Genomic DNA, 8,951 nt, shown 5'->3' with positions numbered 1-8,951 from the left:
CTTTGTGACACAGGCAGAAATGTTCACAGACGAGGTAGAGTGTTAAAGTTTTAATCATGTTACCTTTAGTCTCCTTCAGCAATTTGGTCCACGCTCTCTGAATTCTCTGAAGTTTAAGCAAGATGTGACCAAATGAAACTCACTGTTACTTTGAAAGAAATAAGTTCTTTGAGGATTTCTGGGTATAAATTGTTGCATATAATATTGTTAAAACGATTTTTTAAAAGGACTCTGACCCATGCTGTCATCACAAGACCCCATTTATAGGATAAGTTCAGTATTTTTTTAAACATCTCCTAAAACCAGAGTCCACAGTGTCCAGATGTACACTGACACAGCTTTTGCTTGCTTGCTCTTCAAATTGCATTAAGACATCCTTTCCTGGTGCGCCTCCAATATAAGTGATGGGAGACAAAATCCACAGTCCTCGTTCTGTGCAAAAATCCATTTAAAAGTTTATCTGAATCTTATATAAGGCTGTAGCTGTCTCAGTGAAATCAAGTGGATATAGTCCAGGGTTATGTTCTTTTTAGTGTAAAATTCCCTCTTTGTGGGATCACTGTGGGTTTCCTTGCTCAGCTGCTGTGGAGAGACAGACATTTTGTTCTAAAAATACAGATACAGAGCATTGTTAAATCTCCACTTGATTTGGCTATGCTAGCCTGCTGAAACCTCATATCAACCTCAGAAACACTTTGGAATAGTCTTACATACAGATGGAAGACCGTGCAGTCTTGCTTTGCCTCTTGCCTTTATTCATACGAGAGGCATATCCAAAGTGAAACCGACACAAAGTACTGTATGTCAGTAAAGTGTGAGGCCACCACATGCCATCAGAACAGATGTAACGCAGTTTCAGCTACAACTCTCCATGTCTCTGGAGTCTACTGGTGCGATGATACAGCATTCAAAAGACATTTGGCGTTTTGCTCATCAGTCCAAAATCTGACATATGTGTTCAACAGGCTGAAGATTTGAGGCCATTACACATTACAGAAGGCAGGAAAAATCCTTCTAAACAGAATAATTTATTTGAATCTTGGTTGTGTCCTATCTGCTCTCAGACCTCGCATCTTCGGCCAGCCTTAATTTTGATTAAATGAAATCTTAACTACAAGTGCAACTGACTAAAGTGCAGACAAGTTAAGCTTCAGTGCATGTCTGTGGAGCAGAAATTGAAGCTATCAGGGTAACATTAGTGTTACCTTCTCAACAGGCTAACATTAGTGTTGGGTGTGTTTTGTTGACTTAGCCTGAGGCACCAAAAATACTTGGTTAGGTTTAAACACAGTTTGGGTTAATATATATGCCTAAGCACACTTGGTGAGCTGTAATAATGGTCCTGGAGCAACATTAATTATGATGTTCGGGAACAACACCAGCACAGCAATATCAGATCATGCGTCTGCTGTCCTAACTTTATTGGAATTCTTCGGTGACTATATTTGTTTCTTGGGGGAAAATAATACCTGTAATACCAGAAATCCTAAATGTCACCTTAAACTGGACGCCCTGTGCGGCTGTGAAGGCCACGGCATATGATTCACATAGTTCTCATACTCATCAAACCATTCAGTGACCCCGTGTGCTCTATGGATGGAGGCACTGTCAGAGAGAGCACTTCCATCAAGATAGAAATGTTTCATCACAGAGGAAAGGTGATAGCTCAGAACAACTTGGTATTGATTGACAGTGACCCAACCCTGTAAATGGGAAATTGTACCAAGACCATGCCAGTAACATGTCCCCCCACAGCATAACAGAGCCAGCGGATCCCCTCACTGTACGGGTCGAGCAGTCAGACTTGTACCATTCGCTCGCTGTGCACCACTCTCGCCACTCTCGCCCACTGGTGGAGAATAAGGCGAAGGATGACTCATTTGACTGCATCACCTTTTTCCACATCTCTGTGGATCCCTGTGGTTTTTTTTGCACCGCCGAACTCTAAATGTGCATTCATCTCTGTAATGAGGGGTTTATGCACCGCGGCCCTATTATAATATCCCTCTCTGTGTAATTGTCGACGGACCGTTCTTGCTGACACAGTGTGATCATGTCCTGCGTTGACATTCTCAGTCACCTGAGGAAGCGCTGCTCCTCTGTTTTTCCTTAGGTTACATATCGCATTAATGCGAGCGCTTCACACTCGTCAATTTCCAACCGTATTTAATGACATCTTCCTCGTAGCTCACACAGGTGTCACTTTAGTCACTGATTCTATTCAAAGCCGTTTGAGCAGTCTTGTGTGATGAGCACTCTTTCAAAGTCACTTACATCTTTTCCTCTTGACACCTTGACACAAAGTCAGAACCAACTGGGCCTGCTCAGCATTTTTGGACCACAGAGTATGATTGGATTTTAATTGCTTAATTGCGCTATGCAGTGGCACCTGTGTGGAAGCATCTGCATTAATTATGTTTCTCCATTTATTGGAGAATGAAGGTTTTTCAGGTTTTTCCTATAATTTGAGTCCCGTCGGATTCTACCATTGCCAAATAGTTGAAAAATATTGACAGAGGTGTTTAATCCCAACACATCCTCATACCGAAACAACTGATTGGTCGATTGTCCCAAAACATGGCTGTCGCAGTTTAACAGCCGCACAAATATCAGGCCTTCACCGTATGGTACGGTTGCGGTTTGTTTAGGCTCGGGCAAGAAAACTACTTGGTTAGGGTCAGAAACACATCATGGGTTGGGTTTAAATCATTACATTACTTCTGTTACCTCCATTACAAACATACCTATGTATGTCACTAACTCACTTATGACTTCTGGATTCACAGTGGACACCAACAGCGGTCTCCTGTTTAAAGGTGTTATGCTTGCCTCCTCCATTTATACGCGTTTCTACTTCTCCTCACTCGTTTGGATCCATAGTAATACTCAAGCTGAAAGGGACTGCGTGTTAGTATGAGTTGTAATATGCTGCTTTCATTTTTTTCAACCTATATGGATGTTTTTCTGAGAGGGACAGGCATTTTTTATTCTTTCGAAAGAGTGCTCTAAAATGAGCAAGGTCTTGTTTTTCCTCCAAACAGCTGAATTTAAATTACGATTTGAATTTGTAATGTGGTGAAACATGTAAATGACTGTTGGGTGTGCAAATATGGATTTTCGAAAAGCTAAACTTCATTTACTTGTTAGGAATTCAGCTTTTCTGTTTAAGTTCAAATGAAATGTTCTCGGAATGATGTGAAGTGCGTAACCTCAAAAGGCCACAACCTCAACGCTCTTTCAAAAGCTTTCATATTTGAACATTTGTTCAAATCTATTTATTCAGAAATCTCCACATGAGATGAATCAGCTTTTCAAAGCAAGCTGTGATCTGTTGCTACAGTTACTAGTTACTAACAAAGATGTTAAATATCATTGCAGTGAATAGCAGATAGCTAAATTTAAAACTGGTATGTTGGTGCCTTCTGATCTTAGAAATGATAATCTGACTTTTACATTTTTCATCTCATTGGTGAGAAAAAAGGAGAGAATTAGAGAGTGGAAAAAGATGTGCTATGGAATATTGAATGCAACACCGCTGCCATGCACAGTAATCCCAGGTCTGTAACAATCTGTCAGACATTAAAAAACTCATTCATTCATAACGACATCATGTCTTGTAAACATGTATGTAACGCTGTGATCCTGCCCTCTCACTGTAGTGACATCGTGCAGAAACAAGTGATAAGGGGGCGGAGTGGCTGAGACACTCTTCACCCTATTACAAGACACTGTACTGCCAAAATGATGTTGAGGCTCTTATTTTAAGGTAAAAAAGTAACATAATGCACCTTTAACTAACAAATACTAGAATGGCTGCGGTTGCCATTGTTTATTTAATGGCGTTTTCTGGAGATCACAAGTTAATCTCAAGATTACAAAACCTGTTTCACTGAGATAATGAGATAAATGAACTTCACAAGAAAACAAGCTGTGTTACCTCGAGATAACACAATGATTAACGCGTGATCTTGAGATAGCTGCGTATTTTAGGGGATTTATTTTATTTACATAAAGAGGTCAATTCAACCAGGATAATAAAATCACATTAAAAAGAAATAGAAAGAAATTCACAAGATACTTTCCCCAACCTTAATCACAAAGGACCTAACTCATTCCCCGATCACTCACCTAAACCTTCACAATTTTAACTCAGTAACTAAAAATGACCAGTTTGAAATTAACTTGTTACTCTTGCCGAATCCTAAACAGATTTCTTTGGCCTTTTGCTTTCATAATAAGATCAGGACTCTCCTCTTGTATCAGATACACACCTCCTGCCCGTATGAGTTTCCCACCTTTGTGATCGTCTGCACCGTCCTGATGTGTTTCACCTGTGTCCACTTATCTCTGCCTCCCTTGTGTATTTAGTCCGTGCGCTCCTGGTCCTCTGTTTCAGTTTGTCTTTGTTACCTGTGTCAAGCATTCCAGCTTTTTCCTGGTGTTGGTGTTCCTGGTTTTTAAGTCCTTGCACATATTTTTTTTAGCCTGCCTTTGCCCAGCCCTTTTGAATTTTTTGCCTGGCTGCCTGCCTCTCTCTGTGCCCACCTGAATTTTTTTTATTTACTGGCCGGTGTCTGTGTTGTGCACTTGATTCCAACCTTCCTGTGTCCGGTTCTTATCAAAAACACTCATTTGAAAACAAAAACAGATGCATTTCCCTCTGTGCTGTTGCCATCTTCAGTTTCACCAAGGAGAAAGGTGAAATTACAGCCCAGTCGGCCGGATAAAATGTTGGCACATACGTTTCTGTAAACTGCGGACAATTTGAATGTCGATGTTTTATACTTACAAGTAGGAGGGATGACGGTGAGCAGGGCTGCGATAGTCTTGCTGGTACCCAAGAGAAGATGATCTCCAAAGCAAGTTTCCATGGTTTGCACAAACAATACAATGCCAAGAATTATTCTGGCAATTGGGTTGGAAATGAATGAGGCATTTTTCAATTTTACATCTGCCTGTCTTACATGTGAGGCCAAATATCAACCAAGAGACTGAGGATTGTTTCTGTGAAGGGCCACAGCACACTTATGCAAATCTAATGCTTAAAAAGAGAGAGCTAATCGCCTCTGTTGGGATTTGTTGAATTCGACTATAATATGAACATTTAAATCAATTTGGGATTTTGTGTACTCTCAGTCAGATAATTAGATGACTCAATATTCCACTGATCATTATTTAAGGGATTATATCTCATTTAAATCGTTCATGTCTGAGTGACGATGTTGGAGCCTGTGGCGGCGTTGCATTTCTGTTGCAGAACGCAGGTTTGTTGGTGCTAATAAAATACTTTTTGATTGGTGAAGCTGAAAACGGGCTCTTTTGATTCACATTTGCAGAATGCCACCAACGTGGCGGGAACAGGCTGCAGCAGAATGGCAGGGAGAAGACAGAAGTACTAACAGACATACAATTGGCCTCAAGCTGCGCTGCAGGGATGAACACGAGGCAGTGATTAATCTGAGGGACTTTTATTTATAAATCTACAATAAAGTTGCATGAAAAGACTTTCCGAAGCAGTTGCAAAAGTTAGTTGTTTATTCATGAATTCACACAGCCTTTTGTGTTACGCAAGCTCTGCACCTGAATTATTAATAATTCAGTGATTGTCCTAATAATCCTGTGAATTGTCTTTTCAAGTGGTTTAATGCTAAAGTGATCTTGTATGCTGTTAGACCACACAGAGCTGATGAAAAGCTTAAAGGTTTCCCTCCATCTCTGTCTTTTTCCCCGCAGCAACTGCTGAAAGATCAAGTTCTTAAATCTTTAATCACCTGTGGTGCAGTAGGCAGAGAAATAATTGCTTATTTTGTAATAGCAGCAGCCGCCATGGTAAAACAGTCATGATACATCACTTACAGATAAAGACACAGAATCCTTGCCAGAGGATGGGTTGTTGACAGAAGAGTTGGGGTTTTTTTCAAGATTACCATTATATTCAACTGACCGAGAAGGATCGCTAATGATCATCTGGTTGTTGCTCATTAGCAGATCAGCCATAGTGACAGTTTGAAGAGCCTTAAAATTAGGTCAGAGAAGGTGAGCACTATTAGTGCGGTTTCCTGAAACTGTTGGGACGATGCACATTTGCGCTCGTGTGCTTTCACCTCTTTAAGTGTTTTTATATACAAGTGAGTGCAGGGGTAATCATGGATCATGATTTGTTCTTGGGTACGCAGGAGTCTTGAGATCAAGATCATGGCCCAGTCCCTGAGTGTTTGCTCGAAATAAACATGGCTAAGACCAAATAAATGTTTATTGATTTTCAGAGGAGGACCCTTCCGTATGCCCCTGCACCGTGTTTGATTAAGGGAGCAAATACAGATGCTATATGCAAAAAGGCAAACCCACGGCTGTCCTGCAAAGTTTTGGTCTGCACACAATGCTGCCCATAAATGCATTTTCCTAGCAATACTCTTCTTGAGATGTAGTTGACATGCACATGTACTAACCATCGATATTGCATGTAGTTACATATCAAGACTAAACAAGCTCCCCACAGCACACGAGAATCAGGCTAGTTGTCCTCATAACTTCAGTATGGGCCCTCTTAATTCAAAATGGGATGTCCCCAAAAAAAAAACTGTTAAATGAAGGAACTGAATTGAAAATATACAGCCCACAAATAATTGTTAGGGAGGAGAGCAACATGCATATACATTACACCTGGAAATTATAGTAAATGGCAAACATTTCATGGGTAGACAAAGGTCACAATATAAATCACAAAGATCGTCCAAAAACACGATGGACAGCGTCAAAACCCACCAACAGCACTATAATGATCTAGTACTGTCCACAGATTCTGTCATAATGATCACATACTGTGTACATAGTCATTGCTGTTGCCTTAAAAATAACATTATAAGGATGGTCTTAAAGGTGGTCTTTAAGGATGATATTAAAAGTCCTCATTCAGACCTCCTGGTGCAAGAGTACCCTGTGAATAGCTCCGAAACACTTCCATGTCACCTCCTCCACAGCAGTGCATTTAAGAGCCTCAGTGCCAATGTATCTGATGGAAATGTTTCATCTGCTATTATTGAGTCTGTCCTCATCTATTCTATAATTATCTGGTCGGCAGTCTTAGTCTAAAAAGTAGAAACAGGTAAAAATCATGAAGATGTGCCATAAAATGACCCTTTAATGACCTGCAGCATGAAGTGAGACTTCAAGTCTGGACCTTTAACAACACAACAACAGAGTTTAAGATGCTTTCATCAGGGCTGAGCTTTAGTCTCCCCAAAGGCAGCACTAATAGATATGAATGGGCCATTGTTCTATTTGTTATTGGCTTTTAAACTAAGTATAAACTTCTATGATCGATGGCTCCTCTGTTGTGTTTGTGTATGATGTATTGTATTTGTGTTGGACAGTCTGCAAGCAAATTGCCCCTCGGCGACATTAAAGTTTTACTCTCCTCCACATCAGCACCCCCTGAGGTCCAACATCTAGGTTTATATATCTGTTGTTGGAGACATGTCAAGTCACAGTCAGTCCGCCAGCGACCATCATCACATGCTTTCACGGTCAGTAATTCCAGCCTACATTTCTACAGTTGAACGGCGCCGAGCCTCTGACCCTGCAGTGGTACGTAATGTAACTTTCTCTTCAAAGTTACAGAAAATGTTTTTATTTGCGTAGAGAAAAACGAAGCCTATCCATTACTGTTTGAAATGTGCTTTCATTCGGGCTCTTTGACTAAAAGGAAAAGTGGCTTATTTCATCCCACTGTTCTCATAATGAGTATTCATGCTAATTCACAAAAAGCCATAAGTGCCTGAGTTAATGTGTGTTCTTTATCTCTTTCTCACACAGGAGAAGAAAGTCAGTATTCTTTCATTTCAGCTTGATGGACTACTTAAATAGCTTAGTGGAGCAAAGGTAATTCAGAGTGACTCTCGGACCGTATGAAACATCTCAATCCGAGAGAAAAGATCGAGATGTGGTCTTGTAAATTAAACCCTGTACAACTGTTCCCCGTACAACATCTTCCCTGACGTTTCTGCTGGATGTATTTTCCAAACCACTGCATCTCCGGTCTAATCCCTGCCATTAGACGGGAGAAAAACATGTTGATAACAGGTAGACTGTGACAGCCAAAGTGAAATTACCCCATCCATTCCAATCTTCCAATCTTCCATGATTGACAGATAGCTTTGGTACCACTCTGTTTGGGTTAAACCCACCAAACATGTTGCTTTTCTGTCTACATCCCAGTCATGATGTTACAACAGGTGTTGTCGCGGCTGATTGGAGTGTGGCCAGTAGCCTCTGTTGTATGATTTTCTGTGTGGATTTCCCTTTAAATGGCTGAGCTGAGGTGCCAGGATGCAGTCTTGTCTCCCAGGCGCAGGATTGGCCGGGTCCGGCAGCCTTATTGAAAAGCTGACCTTTAACGCATCTTGAGACTAAAGGCTTTGCATACAAATGATGATCTATTTCCTCAGTCATCTGAACAGTCAGTCAGCGCCACAGCACGCCCCTGTCGGATGCTCCCTCAGCTGCGCAGAGCTCCGCCATTTCTCTCTCGTGGTTTTTAATTTTCATGAGAAATGTGACGGAATAATTCAGTTTCAACCTTGTGTTTGACCAAGTTCTCTCTCATTGTCTGCCTCTTCACATGTCTGCTGCTGTGAATAAGGTGACTATGAAAGTGGGGCAGATGCTAATTTGGGGTTATTTAATTAGTCATTATAAACAGTATGGTTTTGAAGCCAGTGCAATTTAATCACGTATGCAAATGCCTGGCCTATATTGAAAACATAATTATACAGAGGGTGTAGATGGCAGATTTGTGCCACTCGCCTAAGAAGTGATGCAACAGTGCCACCTACTGACAATGAGCTGCATGTGCTCAATGTTTCCTGGGCCCCCCTGAAAGATTTGTGTTCTGTTCCTCTTTTTATCGAATAAATGTTTACTGGAATTTTGTCTTCAGACGCAAAATCAAT

This window comes from Sparus aurata, chromosome 23, assembly GCF_900880675.1.
Source record: "Sparus aurata chromosome 23, fSpaAur1.1, whole genome shotgun sequence".
Taxonomy (NCBI): Eukaryota; Metazoa; Chordata; class Actinopteri; order Spariformes; family Sparidae; genus Sparus; species Sparus aurata.
This window is presented reverse-complemented; position numbering follows the sequence as displayed.